Source organism: Procambarus clarkii, chromosome 61 (genome assembly GCF_040958095.1).
Source record: "Procambarus clarkii isolate CNS0578487 chromosome 61, FALCON_Pclarkii_2.0, whole genome shotgun sequence".
Classification (NCBI taxonomy): domain Eukaryota; kingdom Metazoa; phylum Arthropoda; class Malacostraca; order Decapoda; family Cambaridae; genus Procambarus; species Procambarus clarkii.
Window position 1 is genome coordinate 13,081,218 of NC_091210.1, and position 24,156 is coordinate 13,105,373.

Sequence of the window (24,156 nt, forward strand, 5' to 3'; positions counted from 1 at the left end):
AACCAACACACACATCACAGCCTATCACAAACCAACACACCACACCATCACACTACACCAACACACCACACCATCACACTACACCAACACACCACACCATCACACTACACCAACACACCACACCATCACACTACACCAACACACCACACCATCACACTACACTAACACACCACACCATCACACTACACCAACACACCACACCATCACACTACACCAACACACCACACCACCACACTACACCAACACACCACACCATCACACTACACCAACACACCACACCATCACACTACACCAACACACCACACCATCACACTACACCAACACACCACACCATCACACTACACCAACACACCACACCATCACACTACACCAACACACCACACCATCACACTACACCAACACACCACACCAACACACCACACCATCACACTACACCAACACACCACACCATCACACTACACCAACACACCACACCATCACACTACACCAACACACCACACCATCACACTACACCAACACACCACATCACAGCCTATCACAAACCAACACACACATCACAGCCTATCACAAACCAACACACACATCACAGCCTATCACAAACCAACACATAGGAAGTTTTCTTTTAGCGTGAGAGTAGTAGAAAAATGGAATGCACTTGGGGAACAGGTTGTGGAAGCAAATACTATTCATACTTTTAAAACTAGGTATGATAGGGAAATGGGACAGGAGTCATTGCTGTAAACAACCGATAGCTAGAAAGGCGGGATCCAAGAGTCAATGCTCGATCCTGCAAGCACATATAGGTGAGTATAGGTGAGTACACACATCACAGCCTATCACAAACCAACACACACATCACAGCCTATCACAAACCAACACACCACACCATCACACTACACCAACACACCACACCATCACACTACACCAACACACCACACCATCACACTACACCAACACACCACACCATCACACTACACCAACACACCACACCATCACACTACACCAACACACCACACCATCACACTACACCAACACACCACACCATCACACTACACCAACACACCACACCCTCACAAACACACTGCACCAACACACCACACCCTCACAAACACACCAACACAAACACACCACACCACAGCCTATCGCAAACCAACACACCACAGCCTATCACAAACCAACACAACACATCACAGCCTATCACAAACCAACACACCACCACAAATCACCACACCATCGCATCAAGCCGTCAAGCAACACATGAAAGTTATAGAAACATTTAAAAAAGTCGAACAATTCATTACTTTCAATAGGCTGGCATCACCCGCCAAGAGGCCTGCGGCAGGCTGCGGCAGGCTGCGGCAGGCTGCGGCAGGCTGCGGCTCAACTGCGGCATTATACCACCTTACACTCACCTCCCTACACACACACACACACACACACACACACACGCACAAACGCACGCACTAACACGCACGTGTATTGAAGGTCGTCTGTTACGAGTGAGGTGGTTGGGGGGGGGGGGTCGTGGGGGGCGGTCGAGGGGGGGGCAGCTACGTCATCTAGGGGGGGGGAGGGGGGTCCAGTTACTTTCCCAGCGTTAGGCTTAAGACCTCAAGTTAGGCTTAAGACCTGACGCTTCCAAATGGTCTCTTTTTTTATTAACAATTTTGTCCCTACGAAATATTCATTTGTATTGCTTTTAAGAAATATTATCCAGAGAGGAATTATTATATATATATATTTATAGCTGTCACGTGTGGCGGACTGTGGCAGGATAGCTGGTTGCTCTGTGGCTGGCAGGATAGCTTGTTGTGTGGGTGGCAGGATAGCTGATTGTGTGGCTGGTAGGATAGCTTGTTGTGTGGGTGGCAGGATAGCTGGTTGCTCTGTGGCTGGCAGGATAGCTGGTTGTGTGGCTGGCAGGATAGCTTGTTGTGTGGCTGGCAGGATAGCTGGTTGCTCTGTGGCTGGCAGGATAGCATGTTGTGTGGGTGGCAGGATAGCTGGTTGCTCTGTGGCTGGCAGGATAGCTGGTTGCTCTGTGGCTGGCAGGATAGCATGTTGTGTGGGTGGCAGGATAGCTTGTTGTGTGGCTGGCAGGATAGCTGGTTGCTCTGTGGCATGCTCCCCCGACTTGGTGGGGGGGATGTTATTGGGGGTGTGTTGGTGGTGGGGGGGATGTTATTGGGGGGGTGTTGGTGGGGGGGTGTTGGTGGGGGGGTGTTGGTGGGGGTGTGTTGGTGGGGGGTGTTGGTGGGGGGGTGTTATTGGGGGTGTGTTGGTGGTGGGGGATGTTAATGGGGGTGTGTTGGTGGGGGGGATGTTATTGGGGGTGTGTTGGTGGTGGGGGGGTTTGTTGGTGGTGGGGGGGATGTTATTGGGGGGGTGTTGGTGGGGGGGTGTTGGTGGGGGGGTGTTGGTGGGGGGTGTTGGTGGGGGGGTGTTGGTGGGGGGGTGTTGGTGGGGGGGTGTTATTGGGGGTGTGTTGGTGGGGGGGTGTTATTGGGGGTGTGTTGGTGGGGGGGTGTTATTGGGGGTGTGTTGGTGGTGGGGGATGTTATTGGGGGTGTGTTGGTGGGGGGGATGTTATTGGGGGTGTGTTGGTGGGAGGGATGTTATTGGGGGTGTGTTGGTGGGGGGGATGTTATTGGGGGTGTGTTGGTGGTGGGGGGATGTTATTGGGGGGTGTTGGTGGGGGTGTGTTGGTGGGGGGGTGTTATTGGGGGTGTGTTGGTGGGGGGGTGTTATTGGGGTGTGTTGGTGGGGGGGTGTTATTGGGGGTGTGTTGGTGGGGGGGTGTTATTGGGGGTGTGTTGGTGGGGGGGGTGTTATTGGGGGTGTGTTGGTGGGGGGGTGTTATTGGGGGGGTGTTGGTGGGGGGGTGTTATTGGGGGGTGTTGGTGGGGGGATGTTATTGGAGGTGTGTTGGTGGTGGGGGATGTTATTGGGGGTGTGTTGGTGGGGGGGATGTTATTGGGGGTGTGTTGGTGGGGGGGATGTTATTGGGGGAGTGTTGGTGGTGGGGGATGTTATTGGGGGTGTGTTGGTGGGGGGGATGTTATTGGAGGTGTGTTGGTGGTGGGGGATGTTATTGGGGGTGTGTTGGTGGGGGGGATGTTATTGGGGGTGTGTTGGTGGGGGGGATGTTATTGGGGGTGTGTTGGTGGTGGGGGATGTTATTGGGGGTGTGTTGGTGGGGGGGATGTTATTGGAGGTGTGTTGGTGGGGGGGATGTTATTGGGGGTGTGTTGGTGGTGGGGGATGTTATTGGGGGTGTGTTGGTGGGGGGGTGTGTTGGTGGTGGGGGATGTTATTGGGGGAGGTGTTGGTGGGGGGGATGTTATTGGGGGAGTGTTGGTGGTGGGGGATGTTATTGGGGGTGTGTTGGTGGGGGGGGATGTTATTGGGGGTGTGTTGGTGGTGGAGGATGTTATTGGGGGTGTGTTGGTGGTGGGGGATGTTATTGGGGGAGTGTTGGTGGGGGGGGGGGATATTATTGGAGAGTGTTGGTGGTGGGGGATGTTATTGGGGGAGTGTTGGTGGTGGGGGATGTTATTGGGGGAGTGTTGGTGGTGGGGGATGTTATTGGGGGAGTGTTGGTGGTGGGGATGTTATTGGGGGAGTGTTGGTGGTGGGGGAGGGTGTTATTGGGGGAGTGTTGGTGGTGGGGGGATGTTATTGGGGGAGTGTTGGTGGGGGGTGTTATTGGGGGAGTGTTGGTGGTGGGGGGATGTTATTGGGGGAGTGTTGGTGGGGTAGGGGTGTTGATGGTGCTGTAGAGCAGGGTAGGGGTGGTGGTGGCGGGGGAGAGTGTTGGAGTACAGGTGGGTGGAGCAGGCGACTGACAGACTGGTGGCGGCTGTGGTGATGGTGGTAGTGGTGGTGGTGGTGGTGGGGGCAGCGTGCGGGAGCTGCTGAGGTCAGAGAGAGGGAGAGGGACAGTGAGTGTTGGTGTTGGTGGCGTCACAGAGTGCTTCAGTGCTGCTGTTCCTGCCGCTGTTCCTGCTGCTGTTCCTGCTCCTGCTGCTGGTGCTGCTACCAGCCCACTTGACACACCGTTGCAAATTACATCTAAACAAGTTATTTCTGGATGAGTAGTGACGGGGGGGGGGCGGAGGGCGGCTGGCAGTGCACAACCGCACCCGATTATCTGTCGGCCGCCCTCACTGCCTCGCCGCCCACACCACACCCGCGGGCGGCTCTTCACGCCCACTAATTGCTCACAAGTGGGCGGCGGGCGACACATACACACACACGCACACGGTTGGTGCACACAGCGGCGGGTACACACAGACAGACACACGCGCGTGCGGGGGGACGGGTGGGTGAGGGGGTACTCACCAGGGGGCGGGCGTGCGGGCGTGCGGGCGGCCTGGTGGTGGAGGAGAGAGGGCGCGTGAGTGGGAGCGAGCGGGGCAGCGTGTAGCGGCCGCTCGGCGGGACTGTGACGGCGCGACTGTCCGCGGTACGGCCGCGACCCCCGCCCGCTGCTCCCGCCGCCGCCGCCACCCGCCGCCGCCACCCGCAGCCACCCGCCGCCGCCCGCGCTAACTGATCCCTCACCCGCCACCCCCCCCGTCACCCGTCACCCGTCACCACCCCCCGGGGCACGTGACGCGCACGGCACTTGTTCCGTCACGCACGTGACGAAGCTATACCCCGCCCCCCCGCCCCCCCCCCCCGACACCTGTTGCGTCAGCACTATACACGTGGCGGGGTCACGTGGTGTGGGGGGGTGGTAGTGTGGGGGTGGTAGTGTGGGGGTGGTAGTGTGGGGGGTGGTAGTGTGGGGGGTGGTAGTGTGGGGGTGGTAGTGTGGGGGGTGGTAGTGTGGGGGTGGTAGTGTGGGGGGTGGTAGTGTGGGGGTGGTAGTGTGGGGGTGGTAGTGTGGGGGGTGGTAGTGTGGGGGTGGTAGTGTGGGGGTGGTAGTGTGGGGGGTGGTAGTGTGGGGGGTGGTAGTGTGGGGGTGGTAGTGTGAGGGTGGTAGTGTGGGGGGTGGTAGTGTGGGGGTGGTAGTGTGAGGGGTGGTAGTGTGGGGGTGGTAGTGTGGGGGTGGTAGTGTGGGGGTGGTAATGTGGGGGTGGTAGTGTGGGGGGTGGTAGTGTGGGGGTGGTAGTGTGGGGGTGGTAATGTGGGGGTGGTAGTGTGGGGGGTGGTAGTGTGGGGGTGGTAATGTGGGGGTGGTAGTGTGGGGGGTGGTAGTGTGGGGGTGGTAGTGTGGGGGTGGTAGTGTGGGGGTGGTAATGTGGGGGTGGTAATGTGGGGGTGGTAGTGTGGCACTGACTCACACACCTGTAGTGATGCAAGGTTTGACTCACACACCTGTAGCGTTGCAAGGTTTGACTCACACACCTGTAGCGTTGCAAGGTTTAACTCACACACCTGTAGCGTTGCAAGGCTTGACTCACACACCTGTAGCGTTGCAAGGTTTGACTCACACACCTGTAGCGTTGCAAGGTTTGACTCGCACACCTGTAGCGTTGCAAGGTTTGACTCACACACCTGTAGCGTTGCATGGCTTGACTCACACACCTGTAGCGTTGCAAGGTTTGACTCACACACCTGTAGCGTTGCAAGGCTTGACTCACACACCTGTAGCGTTGCAAGGCTTGACTCACACACCTGTAGCGTTGCAAGGCTTGACTCACACACCTGTAGCGTTGCAAGGCTTGACTCACACACCTGTAGCGTTGCAAGGCTTGACTCACACACCTGTAGCGTTGCAAGGTTTGACTCACACACCTGTAGCGTTGCAAGGTTTGACTCACACACCTGTAGCGTTGCAAGGTTTGACTCGCACACCTGTAGCATTGCAAGGTTTGACTCACACACCTGTAGCGTTGCAAGGTTTGAGTCACACACCTGTAGCCTTGCAAGGTTTGACTCGCACACCTGTAGCGTTGCAAGGTTTGACTCACACACCTGTAGCGTTGCAAGGTTTGACTCACACACCTGTAGCGTTGCAAGGTTTGACTTTCCTCATACACTTGACCTCTCCATACCAGTTCTGCCTGAATATTTCAGGCACAATCTTCCTTCAAAAGATGTAGAGGTTTCGTACGGGCTCCCACTGGACCCTCCAGACACCACATTAGACGGTTAGAGAGCCGGGGCCCAGGAACTAACACCTACGATCCTGCAGGCACTAATAGTGAATATACATACTATAGGGCCTGATGGCTGAGTGGACAGCGCTCGGGATTCGTAGTCCTGAGGTTCTAGGGTTCGATCCCCGGTGGAGACAAATGGGCAGAGTTTCTTTCACCCTGATGGCCCTGTTCACCTAGCAGTAAATAGGTACCTGGGAGTTAGACAGCTGCTATTTGTATGGATAAAAATGTATATTTTTGTACGAGAAAAAGATAGCGTAAGGAGTAGGATAGCGTAAGGAGTAAGATAGCATAAGATAGCGTAAGGAGTAAGATAACATAAGATAGCGTAAGGAGTAAGATAGCGTAAAGCAGTAAGATAGCGTAAGCAGTAAGATAGCGTAAGGAGTAAGATAACATAAGATAGCGTAAGGAGTAAGATAGCGTAAAGCAGTAAGATAGCGTAAGCAGTAAGATAGCATAAGATAGCGTAATGAGTAAGATAGCATAAGATAGCGTAAGGAGTAAGATAACGTAAGGAGTAAGATAACATAAGATAGCGTAAGGAGTAAGATAGCGTAAGGAGTAAGATAACATAAGATAGCGTAAGGAGTAAGATAGCATAAGATAGCGTAAGGAGTAAGATAACGTAAGACAGAGCGCGTCCTCTGACCATTCCATCACGTGACCTGTTACAGCCAATAAGGAGGCAGATGACACGTGGTTGAATGGTTCAGCGACAGCCAATCAGCGTGATGCATAGCGACATCACACGACGTCTCACCCTTACACGGCTCTGTAGAGAGCTCTAGAGAGCCCCGGAGAGCTCACTTGTGCTCCCAAGGTCAGGCAAAAGCGGCGGCCAAGTCCCCTACATCTCCTCCTGTGTCAGGCATGTGCGACGGGATCGCCATAGACCGTGCTGCTTCGAACGTCTGGGTACCAGGAGCTGAGTCTGTCGCCTAGCAGGCTGAGAGCTGCCTGCTTCACGAAGCAGTTACGCAAGCACTTACAAACCTGGGCCCAGATTCACGAAACAGTTACGCAATCAGTTACGAACCTGGGCCCAGATTCACGAAGCAGTTACGCAAACACTTACGAACCTGTACATCTTTTCTCAATCTTTGGCGGCTTTGTTTACAATTATTAAACAGTTAATGAGCTCCGAAGCACCAGGAGGCTGTTTATAACAATAACAACAGTTGATTGGCAAGTTTTCATGCTTGTAAACTGTTTAATAAATGTAACCAAAGCCGTCAAAGATTGAGGAAAGATGTACACGTTCGCAAGTGCTGGCGTAACTGCTTCGTGAATCTGGCCCCCAGGTTCGTAAGTGCTTGCGTAACTGCTTCGTGAATCTGGCCCCAGGTTTGTAAGTGCTTGCGTAACTGCTTCGTAAATCTGGCCCCAGGTTCGTAAGTGCTTGCGTAACTGCTTCGTAAATCTGGCCCCAGGTTCGTAAGTGCTTGCGTAACTGCTTCATGAATCTCGCCCCAGGTTCGTAACTGATTGCGTAACTGCTTCGTGAATCTGGCCCCAGGTTCGTATGTGCTTGCGTAACTGCTTCGTGAATCTGGCCCCAGGTTCGTATGTGCTTGCGTAACTGCTGCGTGAATCTGGCCCCAGGTTCGTAAGTACTTCCGTAACTGCTTCGTGAATCTGGCCCCAGGTTTGTAAGTGCTTGTGTAACTGCTTCGTGAATCTGGCCCCCAGGATCGTAAGTGCTTGCGTAACTGCTTCGTGAATCTGGCCCCAGGTTTGTAAGTGCTTGCGTAACTGCTTCGTAAATCTGGCCCCAGGTTCGTAAGTGCTTGCGTAACTGCTTCGTAAATCTGGCCCCAGGTTCGTAAGTGCTTGCGTAACTGCTTCATGAATCTGGCCCCAGGTTCGTAAGTGCTTGCGTAACTGCTTCATGAATCTCGCCCCAGGTTCGTAAGTGCTTGCGTAACTGCTTCGTAAATCTGGCCCCAGGTTCGTAAGTGCTGGCATAACTACTTCGTGAATCTATAGCCACGGGGCCTCGCCATAGGGGCCTCACCATAGGAGCCATAGGGGCCCTAGGGGCCTCACTATAAGGGCCCTAGGGGCCTCACTATAAGGGCCAGGGACCCCTGAGACTAAGAACATAGGAAGGAAGAGAGCCACAGGGTGGAGTACTGGGCCCTCAGATATTCTAACCCACGCCAAATACTGCCGCAGTTTACCCATGGGTAGTTTGGGTAACATGGTTGGAACGAGAATAGCGGCGAGAGGTCGTGCTGGGGCACACATTAACACGACCGGTGATTGTTCGCTCTGAGCGCCCTTGGTCGCGCACCCCCACAATCCACACTTATGCGTCCGCGCGGCTACCAAAACTATGCTACCGGGATAAGACCACCTTCAGCCGCTGGTGGAATGGTGTTGTCTCGCTTGGTAAACAGGGGCTACATTCACCAAGCAGTTACGCAAGCACTTATGAACCTGGGGCTAGATTCAGAAAGCAGTTACGCAAGCACTTACGAACCTGGGGCCAGATTCACGAAGCACTTACGCAAGCACTTACGGACCTGAGGCCAGATTTACGAAGCCGTTACGCAAGCACTTACGAACCTGGGGGCTAGATTCAGGAAGCAGTTACGCAAGCACTTACGAACCTGGGGCTAGATTCAGGAAGCAGTTACGCAAGCACTTATGAACCTGGGGCTAGATTCACGAAGCAGTTACGCAAGCACTTACGAACCTGGGGCCAGATTCACGAAGCAGTTACGCAAGCACTTACGAACCTGGGGGCTAGATTCATGAAGCAGTTACGCAAGCACTTACGAACCTGGGGCCAGATTCAGAAAGCAGTTACGCAAGCACTTACGAACCTGGGGCCAGATTCAGAAAGCAGGTACGCAAGCACTTACGAACCTGGGGCTAGATTCACGAAGCAGTTACGCAAGCACTTACGGACCTGGGGCCAGATTCACGAAAGTACTTACGAACGTGTACATCTTTCCTCAATCTTTGACGGCTTTGGTTACATTTATTAAACAGTTTACAAGCATGAAAACTTGCCAATCAACTGTTGTTATTGTTATAAACAGCCTCCTGGTGCTTCGGAGCTCATTAACTGTTTAATAATTGTAAACAAAGCCGCCAAAGATTGAGAAAAGATGGACAGGTTCGTAAGTGCTTCCGTAACTGCTTCGTAAATCTGGCCCCAGGTTCGTAAGTGCTTGCGTAAGTGCTTCGTGAATCTAGCCCCAGGTTCGTAAGTGCTTGTATAAATGCTTCGTGAATCTGACCCCAGGTTCGTAAGTGCTTGCGTAAGTGCTTCGTGAATCTAGCCCCAGGTTCGTAAATGCTTGCATAACTGCTTCGTGAATCTGGGCCCAGGTTCGTAAATGCTTGCATAAGTGCTTCGTGAATCTGGACCCAGGTTTGTAAGTGCTTGCGTAAGTGCTTCGTGAATCTGGCCCCAGGTTCTTAACTATCATACCTCGGGAAGACTTCTCACGTACTCTCAGCTAATCTTCTTAAAAGACATTTCCATAGAATGAGCATCTACCTTCGGCCGGGAATTAGCAAACATTTCTGCAGTCACTTCGAGGTATTATCTGCCCTCAAAATTGACCAGCGAATGCTGTCGGGAATTGGGTTAAAGGTCTGACGACTTACAGTTCTGTTTCAACAGTCTGTGTGGTCTAGCGGGTTGAGTACTGGATACCCTAACGTGCATAGAGTTCTGGCTGTCTGGGTTCGAATCTCTTTCAGTTACAAAAGTTAGCCACAATGGTAAAATAAGGATTCGAACCCACCCACACACACACACACACTATATATATATATATATATATATATATATATATATATATATATATATATATATATATATATATATATATATATATATATATATATATATATATATATATAATGTATGACTGGCCAAATTAGGGTGTGACTGGCCAAGTTAGGGTGTGACTGGCCAAGTTAGGGTGTGACTGACCAAGTTAGGATCTGACTGACCAAGTTAGTGTGTGACTGACCAAGTTAGTGTGTGACTGACCAAGTTAGGGGTGTGACTGACGAAGTTAGGATCTGACTGACCAAGTTAGTGTGTGACTGACCAAGTTAGTGTGTGACTGACCAAGTTAGTGTGTGACTGACCAAGTTAGTGTGTGACTGACCAAGTTAGGGGTGTGACTGACGAAGTTAGGATCTGACTGACCAAGTTAGGGGTCTGACTGACCAAGTTAGGGGTGTGACTGACCAAGTTAGGGGTGTGACTGACGAAGTTAGGGGTGTGACTGACCAAGTTAGGATCTGACTGACCAAGTTAGTGTGTGACTGACCAAGTTAGGGGTGTGACTGACGAAGTTAGGGGTGTGACTGACGAAGTTAGGGGTGTGACTGACGAAGTTAGGGGTGTGACTGACCAAGTTAGGGGTGTGACTGACCAAGTTAGGATCTGACTGACCAAGTTAGGGGTGTGACTGACGAAGTTAGGGTGTGACTGACCAAGTTAGGGTGTGACTGACGAAGTTAGGGGTGTGACTGACCAAGTTAGTGTGTGACTGACCAAGTTAGGGTGTGACTGACCAAGTTAGGGGTGTGACTGACCAAGTTAGGGGTGTGACTGACCAAGTTAGGGGTGTGACTGACCAAGTTAGGGGTGTGACTGACCAAGTTAGGGGTGTGACTGACCAAGTTAGGGGTGTGACTGACCAAGTTAGGGGTCTGACTGACCAAGTTAGGGGTGTGACTGACCAAGTTAGGGGTGTGACTGACCAAGTTAGTGTGTGACTGACCAAGTTAGTGTGTGACTGACCAAGTTAGTGTGTGACTGACCAAGTTAGTGTGTGACTGACCAAGTTAGTGTGTGACTGACCAAGTTAGTGTGTGACTGACCAAGTTAGGGGTGTGACTGACCAAGTTAGTGTGTGACTGACCAAGTTAGGGGTGTGACTGACCAAGTTAGGGGTGTGACTGACCAAGTTAGTGTGTGACTGACCAAGTTAGGGGTGTGACTGACCAAGTTAGTGTGTGACTGACCAAGTTAGGGGTGTGACTGACCAAGTTAGGGGTGTGACTGACCAAGTTAGTGTGTGACTGACCAAGTTAGGGGTGTGACTGACCAAGTTAGTGTGTGACTGACCAAGTTAGTGTGTGACTGACCAAGTTAGGGGTGTGACTGACCAAGTTAGTGTGTGACTGACCAAGTTAGTGTGTGACTGACCAAGTTAGTGTGTGACTGACCAAGTTAGGGGTGTGACTGACCAAGTTAGGGGTGTGACTGACCAAGTTAGTGTGTGACTGACCAAGTTAGTGTGTGACTGACCAAGTTAGGGTGTGACTGACCAAGTTAGTGTGTGACTGACCAAGTTAGTGTGTGACTGACCAAGTTAGGGTGTGACTGACCAAGTTAGTGTGTGACTGACCAAGTTAGTGTGTGACTGACCAAGTTAGGGTGTGACTGACCAAGTTAGTGTGTGACTGACCAAGTTAGTGTGTGACTGACCAAGTTAGTGTGTGACTGACCAAGTTAGGGGTGTGACTGACCAAGTTAGTGTGTGACTGACCAAGTTAGTGTGTGACTGACCAAGTTAGTGTGTGACTGACCAAGTTAGTGTGTGACTGACCAAGTTAGTGTGTGACTGACCAAGTTAGGGTCTGACTGACCAAGTTAGTGTGTGACTGACCAAGTTAGTGTGTGACTGACCAAGTTAGTGTGTGACTGACCAAGTTAGTGTGTGACTGACCAAGTTAGGGTCTGACTGACCAAGTTAGGGTGTGACTGACCAAGTTAGTGTGTGACTGACCAAGTTAGGGGTCTGACTGACCAAGTTAGTGTGTGACTGACCAAGTTAGGGGTGTGACTGACCAAGTTAGGGTCTGACTGACCAAGTTAGTGTGTGACTGACCAAGTTAGTGTGTGACTGGCCAAGTTAGGGTGTGACTGACCAAGTTAGGGGTGTGACTGATCAAGTTAGGGTCTGACTGACCAAGTTAGGGGTGTGACTGACCAAGTTAGGGTCTGACTGACCAAGTTAGGGTCTGACTGACCAAGTTAGGGTCTGACTGACCAAGTTAGGGGTCTGACTGACCAAGTTAGGGGTCTGACTGACCAAGTTAGGGGTGTGACTGACCAAGTTAGGGTCTGACTGACCAAGTTAGTGTGTGACTGACCAAGTTAGGGTCTGACTGACCAAGTTAGGGTCTGACTGACCAAGTTAGTGTGTGACTGACCAAGTTAGGGGTCTGACTGACCAAGTTAGTGTGTGACTGACCAAGTTAAATAGTAAGTTTTTGAGTAAAACTCAAACCAAACAAATCCCCAGGGCCGGATGAAGTGTTTGCTAGGGTGCTTAAAGAATGCAAAGAGGAGCTTTGTGACCCACTGTCAACCATATTTAATAAATCAATAGAGTCAGGCAGAGTGCCAGAGTTTTGGAAAGTTGCTAATGTGATACCAGTTTTTAAGAAAGGAGATAGATCACTTGCGTCTAACTATCGACCAATTAGCCTAACGTCTATTGTGGGAAAGTTACTCGAATCTATAATAGCAAATAAAATTCGTCTTCATCTTGAAAAACATAAATTAATAATTGAGTCGCAACATGGTTTTATAAATGGCCGTTCATGTTTAACAAATTTGTTATCTTTTTATTCTAGCATTGTTGAGGCAGTTGATAGTGGTAAGGATTGCGATGTTGTATACCTTGACTTTAGCAAAGCTTTTGATACAGTGCCACATGAAAGACTGATTAAAAAAATAGAGTCTCATGGTATTGGGGGTGCTATATTAAGCTGGATTAGGGCATGGCTATACCAAAGGAAACAGAGAGTTAGTATAAATGGAATCAAGTCAGAGTGGGAAAATGTTGTAAGTGGAGTGCCTCAAGGCTCTGTCCTGGGACCTCTGTTGTTTATAATATATATAAATGATTTAGATTCAGGTTTGAGTAGCAACATTTGCAAATTTGCCGATGATACGAAAATCGGTAGGGAAATTAATTCGGAGGAGGACTCACTATCACTTCAAGTTGATCTAGATAGGGTTTTGAAATGGTCAAAGGATTGGCAGATGCAGTTTAATGCTGATAAATGTAAAGTTCTGAGGTTAGGTAATGATGATAGAGTTACAAGATACGAGCTAGATGGTGTTGTGATTGCGAAGTCGGATTGCGAAAGGGATCTGGGAGTTATGATTAGTAAGAATTTAAAACAAAAGGATCAATGCATAAATGTTCGTAATAAGGCAAATCGGACACTTGGATTTATTAATCGCAGCGTTAGTAACAAGACACCTGGTGTGGTTCTCAAGCTATATCTTGCTCTAGTTAGGCCCCATTTAGATTATGCAGTTCAGTTTTGGTCGCCATATTATAGAATGGATATAAATTCACTTGAACGTGTCCAGCGTAGGATGACTAAGTTAATTCCCCAAATTAGAAATCTTTCATATGAAGAAAGATTAACAAAGCTTAAGTTGCATTCACTGGAAAGGCGAAGAGTTAGGGGTGACATGATAGAGGTTTACAAGTGGATGAATGGACATAACCGGGGGGATATTAATAGGGTATTAAAAGTATCAACACAGGACAGAACACGAAACAATGGATATAAATTGGATAAGTTTAGATTTAGGAAAGACTTGGGTAAATACTGGTTCAGTAACAGGGTTGTTGATTTGTGGAACCAATTGCCGCGTAACATTGTGGAGGTGGGGTCCCTCGATTGTTTCAAGCACGGGTTGGACAAGTATATGAGTGGGATTGGGTGGTTATAGAATAGGAGCTGCCTCGTATGGGCCAATAGGCCTTCTGCAGTTACCTTTGTTCTTATGTTCTTATGTTAAGGGTCTGACTGACCAAGTTAGGGTCTGACTGACCAAGTTAGTGTGTGACTGACCAAGTTAGGGGTCTGACTGACCAAGTTAGGGTCTGACTGACCAAGTTAGTGTGTGACTGACCAAGTTAGGGGTCTGACTGACCAAGTTAGGGTCTGACTGACCAAGTTAGGGGTGTGACTGACCAAGTTAGTGTGTGACTGACCAAGTTAGGGTCTGACTGACCAAGTTAGTGTGTGACTGACCAAGTTAGGGGTCTGACTGACCAAGTTAGATCTAGATACAAGAGAGATCTAGATATTGTGGTGTTGGAGGCTGGTAATGGTTTTAAGGGGCTGCAGAACACCAACAGTAATAGTGTGAGTAAACAGGTGGGTACCAGTGACTCCTGGCATGATGATGGTGCACTAGAGCACCTGGCACAGGTCAATATTATTGTGCGTGGCGAGTGGTGTATTGATCAGCATGTGCAGGCATATATAGGCTGGTTAACGTTCACGACCAGGCAATTGTGGTAGTGGTGGTGGTTGTTGTGGTGGTGGTGGTGGGTCTGTAGGTGTCCCCAGGGGTGTCTGCTCCTTGCCAGGCTGGCCACCCTCACCTTTATTGAACCACTACCACCACTACCACCACCCCAACATGCGCCACCACCACTACCACCACCCCAACATGCGCCACCACCACTACCACCACCACCCCAACATGCACCACCACCACCCCAACATGCACCACCACCACCACTACCACCACCCCAACATGCGCCACCACCACTACCACCACCCCAACATGCACCACCACCACTACCACCACCCCAACATGCGCCACCATCACTACCACCACCCCAACATGCGCCACCACCACTACCACCACCCCAACATGCACCACCACCACTACCACCACCCCAACATGCACCACCACCACTACCACCACCACCCCAACATGCACCACCACCACTACCACCACCCCAACATGCGCCACCACCACTACCACAACCCCAACATGCGCCACCACCACTACCACCACCCCAACATGCACCACCACCACTACCACCACCCCAACATGCACCACCACCACTACCACCACCCCAACATGCACCACCACCACTACCACCACCACCCCAACATGCACCACCACCACTACCACCACCCCAACATGCACCACCACCACTACCACCACCCCAACATGCACCACCACCACTACCACCACCCCAACATGCACCACCACCACTACCACCACCACCACTACCACCCCAACATGCACCACCACCACTACCACCACCACCCCAACATGCACCACCACCACTACCACCACCCCAACATGCACCACCACCACTACCACCACCACCCCAACATGCACCACCACCACTACCACCATCTCCTCTACAAGTGGTCCCGCGACCACTACTGCTGCAACCCGTCTTCACACTAGGCTGGTTAAAGCAGCGGTCGTCCTCATCAGCCAGCCCGTCCTCCAAACAAAGACCTAAAGACCATTCCATCCACCCGCCAAACCCCCCAGCTGTTATGAATGTAAAACGGTTTACACACGACTCACAACTGATGACGTCCGAACACTTCCGGAACAAGTGCTTCACTGACGACTTGTGTTCGAACCACAACGCTGTAAATGCTTCACCCACGTACTACAAATACAAATAATCGCCAACAGAACCTAAACACCTAACCTAACCTATACCTATATATACACAATATGCTAATATATTATAATATTAATTTATATTTGAGAAAAATTTTGTTTTGAATGAACAGCATGTAAAAATTTATGAATGCGTCTGTGGGGTCGACCACTGGATGGAATGGACTTGAGTCGAGGACGGGTTGGGGAATGAGCTCGGTCACGGCAATGTTTACACACGTCACAGCTGATGAGGAATGTACACACTGAGAACAGCAGAAAGCTAAGTTAATACTAAGATAATAACGTTATTATCTTAGTTAATACTAAGATAATAACGATGGTAAACGTAGAACAAGAGATTAGGAGTCATCTACATGGTAAGGCGAAGGCAGCTACGGCAGTATGAGAAAACACTTATATTTGTATATATTTATATATACAAGAGTTGTTACATTCTTGTAACCTCGTAGCCTGGTGGATAGCGCGCAGGACTCGTAATTCTGTGGCACGGGTTCGATTCCCGCACGAGGCAGAAACAAATGGGCAAAGTTTCTTTCACCCTGAATGCCCCTGTTACCTAGCAGTAAATAGGTATCTGGGAGTTAGTCAGCTGTCACGGGCTGCTTCCTGGGGGTGGAGGCCTGGTCGAGGACCGGGCCGCGGGGAAACTAAAGCCCCGAAATCATCTCAAGATAACAGTCACTGGTACTCGTAGCGTTCCAGGCAGGTCCTTAATACTAATTTACCCGCAATACGACCCAACCAATTGTTTAACAACCAGGTACCTATTTTACTGTTGGGTGAATAGAGGCTACAGTTAAGGATTGGCGCCTAGTTAATCCTTCCTGGCCAGGATACCAACCCAGGCCAATTCGCTTGCGAAGCGCCGGGCGAGTGTTTTACCACTGCGCCACGGGGACTATTGAGACCACTCCCCCTCCCTCAGTCTCCTCACCGGAGGGGGGGTGGATATAATTCCAATGCTAACACCAATGGCACTTACGGGCTATTCATGCCCGTGCTACCTATTCGCTGGCTTAATCTTCACCAATCACCAAAGGTTTCTTGAGATTATCTTGAGATGATTTCGGGGCTTTAGTGTCCCCGCGGCTCGGTCCTCGACCAGGCCTCCACCCCCAGGAAGCAGCCCGTGACAGCTGACTAACACCCAGGTACCTATTTACTGCTAGGTAACAGGGGCATAGGGTGAAAGAAACTCTGCCCATTGTTTCTCGCCGGCGCCTGGGATCGAACCCAGGACCACAGGGTCACAAGTCCCGCGTGCTGTCCGCTCGGCCGACCGGCTCCGTACACACATAAACTACGTAACATAGGCAGCAAATGCGATGCTGGCAAACATTTAAGAACCTAAATAATTACGTTTTCGTGTCAATCTACAAAACATTAGTTTGGCCAATAATATAATATGCAGCACAAGCTTCCACTCCGCACCGTGTGAGGCATAAAACCTAATGTGGAAAAGAAGACGGGTCCTGGAGCCAAGAGGCTTAAACTATGTGGACAAGTTAATGCACGATGTCACCACTTGGTCCGGGATACATCTCCCGTCACGCAGGGTGCAGTCGCACCTCCACAGATCTCCAGTATCAGCTTTTGATACTGGTAATGGCTCAAAAGGGCCACCACTTACGGGCTATTCATGCCCGTGCCACCTTTTGGCTGGCTTAATCTTCATCAATCAATCAATGCACGAAGCACAACCTCCAGGGGTTCCTAGAGGACATTGTCAAGATCTATTTTTTGTCTTAAGATAGATGCGATACAACACGTAAATTATTGGGATCGTCTCAAAGCTCTCCAAATGTACTCACTAGAAAGGAGACGAGAGAGATACCAAATAATATACACCTGGAAAATACATAAGAACAAAGGTAGCTGCAGAAGGCCTATTGGGCCATACGAGGCAGCTCTTATTTATAACCAGCCAATCCCAATCATATATACATGTCCAACCCCATACTGGAGGACCAGGTCCCTAATCTTCACAAACGAGGACCATTCTCAACGTCTCAATCGCCTTGAGAATGGTCCAGGACGGACCGAAACGTCGTCGTCCCTTCACCTTCTAGTGTGTGGTCTGGTCAACCAACGGTGTCAAGCTCAACAAGCCACAATGTAGCACTGACAACAGCACTTTTTCACCCTCAGGGTTATTAACTCGTGGAACCGCCTACCCGCTGAAGCTGTAACTACCAAAACTGTTAAGTTTTAAAATCTACCAATATATATATATATATTTTTACCTGCAAAATATCAAGGAGAATGGGGGGGTGATCTTCGATAAGCCACCGGCTTCCTGTCCCCTCAGGAAATCAGGTAAATTCAGAATATTTCCTTATATTTCTTCGCCTTGTTTGCTGCCAGCTTCCACTTATGTCCTCTTGTCCTACTTTCTCTCACTATAAAGAGAGTATTCTTGTCTAGCTTGTCAGTCCCCTCAGTATCTGGTATGTTGTGATCAAGTCCCCGAGGGGTGTCTTCTCTCTTCCGAGGTTGTGAGGTATAGTTCCCTTAACCTATCGTCTAACCACTTGGGGTGGACGGTAGAGAGACGGTCTTGCTTCATGCAGGTCGGCGTTCAATCCCCGACCGTTCAAGTGGTTGGGGCACCATTTCTTCCCTCCGTCCCATCCCAAATCCTTATCCTGACCCCTTCCCAGTGCTATATAGTGGTCATGGCTTGGCCCTTTCCCCCCCTGATAGTTCCCTTCCCTTAACCTATCCTCATAGTTCAAACCTCTTAGCTCTGGCACCAATCTTATCCTGCCCGAAACGCTTTGCGTAATAGTGGCTTTAGGTATTGTATGTACTACCTCTATCTATACCTCCAACATTATGTTTGTATCACACTGTGTATGTATGTAATTTACCTCAATAAACATTTGAATATGAACACACACAGAGATCACACTAACGTGATGCATCAAATGAACAAATCCACAAGATTTGTGGATTTGTCGTAGCTCAGTCGATTAAGGCAGTGTCTGGGATGCTCCCGGACGCAGGTTCGAATCCTCGTCACGGCCCTTGTGGATTTGTTCATTTGAATTTGAATTTATTGCAAATCTCTAGACTTTTCTTATTCTGGTTGAATGCCTCACAAGGTGGAGATGGCATATCGATGCTGCATATGCCAGTGTTGGTGAAGCAAAGGGTGTTGGTGAAGCAAAGGGTGTTGGTGAAGCAAAGGGTGTTGGTGAAGCAAAGGGTGTTGGTGAAGCAAAGGGTGTTGGTGAAGCAAAGGGTGTTGGTGAAGCAAAGGGTGTTGGTGAAGCAAAGGGTGTTGGTGAAGCAAAGGGTGTTGGTGAAGCAAAGGGTGTTGGTGAAGCAAAGGGTGTTGGTGAAGCAAAGGGTGTGTAGATTGTCTTGAAAGAGGCGTGACTTAGGTGTGTGAACCGTGTAATATTTATCGGCGTCTAATGTATTCAGGCGAGTCTGTCTGTGCTTCTCCAGAAGCTGGTATTGTGTCCACTCTCAAATCTTCCTCTCTCTGCAGTTCCTAGAGTTGTCTTCCCCTTATAGTGTCTAGATACTTCCTAGTCTCCTTTCTCCTTATTCCTTCATTATCTTACACTTGATAGGATTAAATTCTAGCAACCATTTGTTTGTCCATTGCTGGATTCCGTTACGGTTCTCCTGTAGCTTTCTGCAGTCCTCCGATTATCTATTTCTCATCGAATCTTCGTCGTCAGCAATGATTGACGTGTACACGTTCAAGGAAATGTATATGTTTATCTCTCAGAATGTTTGGTAATATGTTTATTGTTTGTGATGTGTGTCTATGTATGTATTAACACGATGTACTGAACGGGGTGAGAATAGCTTGAGCTACTTCATCCCTTTGTGTGTATTTTACCTCAATAAACTTATTTCAGTTTCAATGTAGGCGTTCACTCTCTCGGGTGAGTCATTGACATCAATTAGGAAGAGCAGTGGCACCCGGACCGACCCTTGAAGGGACCCAACTTCTTACATTTCCTCAGCTCCAAACTTTCTATGACGTGATCATGTCGTCTCTTGCCTAGTTGTGTCTCTTGCCCATTATTCCCTGATTGACGATTGACAAAGATTAAGCCACCCAAAAGGTGGCACGGGCATGAATAGCCCGTAAGTGGAGGCCTTTCTGAGCCATTACCAGTATCAATAGATGATACTGGAGATCTGTGGAGGTGCGACTGCACCCTGCGTGACGGGAGATGTCTCCCGTGCATTATTCCCTCTTGCTTGCCCCATCTTATACACTCGCCGCTCATGACTAAGACAATCAAGGATAATCTAGGAAAAAGCAATGTACCTAAACTCATTTTCCCGCCACATTTTATTAACGTCGTCAGAGACCTCGATCAAGTTGGTCATTCACGACTTTCCCCCTTCTAAATCCGTGCTGCAATTTTGTTACAAAGTTGATCCTCTCAAAGTTCTCTACTATTCAAGACCAGATGACCGTCTCCAGCACTTTACACTGAATACTTGTCACTGTCAGTGGCGGCAGTGTCTCCTGTTTCCAGTCTTAAAAGTAGAGTTAAGGAATGGAATACTCAGCTTGCGATGAAGATAGCCAGAGACCCCTACTACAATGATATAGCAAAGGAAAAGCTAAGTTCTGTATGCAGGCGAGGAGTCACAATAACGTGGCTAAAGTATGTTGACCAGACCACACACTAGAAGGTGAAGGGACGACGACGTTTCGGTCCGTCCTGGACCATTCTCAAGTCGATTGTGAGACAATCTCACAATCGACTTGAGAATGGTCCAGGACGAAACCAGTGATCTGCACTGATTCAAGAGCAGCACTTCAGAAGCTTGGTGAAAAAGCAAGCAGAAAACCTTGCTATAGTCGCTGATATCAAGAGCTGTGAGGGTGCTAACCAACCAGGGAAGAGTCGTCACATTCCTGTGGATCTCTATGTTGGAATATGTGGGAATGAACGAGCAGATGTGCTGGCTGCTGAAGGAGACCATATGGAATACTTCATACCCAAGACTCTGCTATAAATTAGAGGTATTATCAGGCAGCATCACTTACAAGGTAACTGAGGAAATGAGGATAGAAGAACTAGTCAATCTGTACGATGGTACAACATGGTTGCAGCTGGCAATCCCAATCATTATGGACGAAGAGGAGGAGGACGTGGGAGAGAATCAGTAATAGCGAGAATCAGTCTAGGATACAAATGTCCATGGAGATTCGGAATGGAAACCACAGTTGAGCAGCGGAGTTGCAGAATCTGTGGTGAGAGTGACGGACACCGCCTTGACCACTGATGTTGATAGAGTTCTCTCTCAGAGTACCTGTTGCACCTCTGCTCTTCAACGGGGGTATTCTGCACATCCTGCCATGCCTTCTTCCGCCCACCACCACCAGACACCACCCCGCCCACCACCACCAGACACCACCCTGCCCACCACCACCACACACCACCCCGCCCACCACCACCACACACCACCCCGCCCACCACACACCACCCCGCCCACCACCACCAGACACCACCCCGCCCACCACCACCAGACACCACCCCGCCCACCACCACCACACACCACCCCGCCCACCACACACCACCCCGCCCACCACCACCACCCCGCCCACCACCCCAGCCACAAGTAAGCCAACAGCAAGGGACCCGTCCGCCCATCTCTGGCTTCCTCTGATCTATTAACCACCCGCTAACCCTCAAGTGTACCATATGTACCATGTGTACCGCTCATGTGTACCGCCCATGTGTACCGCCCATGTGTACCGAGGAAATAATTACCTGTACCATACTCTTCACATCAACATGATGAAAGTCACGACCTTAACAGCATCGTGTCTCAAAGAGTTGTTAAGTTCACTTTTGATTGTCATGAAGGCTGCTCGTAGAGAGTTTATACTTGTTACTTAAGTACTTTACGGCTCTTTCGTAGTAATGAGTGAAGTCTGCTTCACTTTTCTTAAGACACACCTTCAGATAACCTGACCAAGCTTGGAGTTTACCACAATGACAAAAAGCTTTACAATTCAGACATTAATTACCTCAAATAGTTTCAATAGTTTCTGAAGATAATTTAAGGCTGAGAAAGAAGAAATAGATGTCTGATATCTATTTCACAGATGTCAATAGATGTCTGACAGGCATTTCCTTTATCGCCAAAGCTTGGAGGAGAGTACCTTGAGTACTCGTCCTAACCTAAGCTGTGGAGATAACTGTTTAGGACTTCCCATCACTTAAGTATTGTGTCAATAGCTGACAACAAGGGAAAGTCAGTTAGTCTTAACAGCCAGAAACTATTCACAAGTTCACAGAATTCCTGTAACTATGTTGTTCCTTTTAGCAAAGATGTTCACACTGTTATACGCGGAGTACAATGTTCTCAACATCAATTTCCAGTCTTCCTGCAGCAAATTTTGTTGCAATGTGCAGAATGTGAGCTTGTACACTTGTATTGTACAAGTGTCATACTGATCAACCAGGCTGTAACTCATACGTCAGGCTGCGAGCAGCCGCGTCTAACAGCCTGGTTGATCAGTCCAGCAACCAGGAGGCCTGGTCGACGACCGGGCCGCGGGGACACTAAGCCCCGGAAGCACCTCAAGGTAAGGTACTGTAGGGGAGCCGGTTGGCCGAGCAGACAGCACGCTGGACTGTGATCCTGTGGTCCCGGGTTCGATCCCGGGCGCTGGCGAGAAACAATGGGCAGTGAGTTTCTTTCACCCTATACCCCTGTTACCTAGCAGTAAATAGGAAGCCTGGTCCTCGACCAGGCCTCCACCCCTAGGAAGCAGCCCGTGACAGCTGACTAACACCCAGGTACCTATTTTACTGCTAGATAACAGGGGCATAGGGTGAAAGAAACTCTGCCCATTGTTTCTCGCCGGCGCCTGGGATCGAACCCAACACCACAGGATCACAAGTCCAGCGTGCTGTCCGCTCGGCCGACCGGCTCCCACCACAATACACTTCCACAATATTTAGTTCCCGGACATGTTGCAACTTTCACCATCAATGAGTCACTATATATTTCTTTGTCAACTTTTACTCCACAATCAAAACTCCTTTGAGTAATGATGCTTCACTATTTGGTGCACTGTACACAGTTCTGCAGCCATGATTGTGTCACAGATTCACGAAGCAGTTACGCAAGCACTTACGAACCTGGGGCCAGATTCACGAAGCAGTTACGCAAGCACTTACGAACGTGTACATCTTTCCTCAATCTTTGACGGCTTTGGTTACATTTATTAAACAGTTTACAAGCATGAAAACTTGCCATTCATCTGTTGTTATTGTTATAAACAGCCTCCTGGTGCTTCCGAACTCATTAACTGTTTAATAATTGTAAACAAAGCCGCCAAAGATTGAGAAAAGATGGACAGGTTCGTAAGTGCTTGCGTAACTGCTTCGCGAATCTGGCCCCAGGAGACACCGATGTCGTACTCACACTACCAGTGTTAAATATATGTTTATCTGTGGCAGCGTCACGCTAAACTGCATTCTACCCCATGCTACTAAGGCTTAATGTAAAAACGTAAAAGTCACCTTTTTCTGCTTTTAGCAATAAGTCTCTATTGGTTCCATGAGATTATCTTGAGATATTGAGATTATCTTATCCATTGATAGATAACTGTAGTCTTACCATTTGGCATTTCTTTAAGGGCTTAAAGGATTGTCTACCACCCTCTGCTGTGGCCAGACTGACTGTGGAGGCCTTACAGTCAGTCTCCAAGACTGGGACGAGTACTTCGAGCGACAGGTTGACTGGTTAACTGATATCATTCTTTTTAGCCAGGCCCCCAAAAGGACAGTTCGAATCCTCGTCACGGCCCTTGTGGATTTGTTTACAGATTAACCAACTCGTCCTCATAAATTAACAGCCTTTATAAGGCGGAACAGGAGGGTCAGTGTGCTCAAAAGCAAGCTTGTCCTTCGTATGGACACCCTAGTTGTCCTTTTGGGATGGAAATTGTCCAGTTGGACACTATTATGAGCTCTCTCATGTCCGGTTTTGTATCATTACCCTTCAAAATACCCCCAAACGACGTCATTCTACGTCAATTATTATTTAAACCAATTTAAACATAGCCAATTCTAACCTAAGTTAAGCTAGCCTAATCTAAGCTAATCTAATCTTACCTACCCTAACCTAACTTTATGCGAGCCTAGGCTAGGCTATTAAGATATTAAGACAGGCTAGGCTATTAAGATATTAAGACAGGCTAGGCTATTAAGATATTAAGACAGGCTAGGCTATTAAGATAGGATAGGCTATTAAGGCCTGTACTTGCCTTAATAAAATATTACACAACAATCCTATACAATCAAACCTTCAAGATGATGTACACTCACACAAAAATTCAAAAAATTCAAATTCAAATGTTTATTCAGGTAAAGTACATGCATACAAGGTATGATATACAATCATTGATGGATTTAAAGATAGAGTTAGTACATACAATGTCTAAAGCAATGGAGGAAATGTATATGTTTATCTCTCAGAATGTTTGGTAATATGTTTATTGCTTGTGATGTGTGTCTATGTATGTATTAACACGATGTACTGAACGGGGTGAGAATAGCTTGAGCTACCTCATCCCTTTGTGTGTATTTTACC

The 24,156-nt window shown here is 49.1% G+C and overlaps 1 protein-coding gene and 1 long non-coding RNA gene across 7 annotated transcripts in view; one reads left to right on the forward strand and one right to left on the reverse strand.

The window, feature by feature from the left end:
• LOC123774404 (mucin-2) overlaps positions 1-4,475 on the reverse strand; it is a 163,116-nt gene extending 158,641 nt beyond the window's left edge. For 3 of the 6 annotated variants that reach the window (XM_069307819.1, XM_045768657.2, XM_045768660.2), the window contains exon 1: positions 4,342-4,475. The gene's annotated coding sequence lies outside the window, so the exon portion shown is untranslated. Of the gene's footprint in view, positions 1-1,301; positions 1,403-4,341 lie in introns of those variants that run through there. The other 3 variants (XM_045768656.2, XM_045768659.2, XM_045768658.2) reach the window with 2 other exon arrangements.
• The window catches only part of LOC123774406 (uncharacterized), a 38,355-nt gene continuing 18,213 nt past the window's right edge, over positions 4,015-24,156 (forward strand). The window contains exon 1 of the long non-coding RNA XR_011223420.1: positions 4,015-4,029. This is a non-coding gene — a long non-coding RNA (uncharacterized lncRNA). The remainder of the gene's footprint in view (positions 4,030-24,156) is intronic.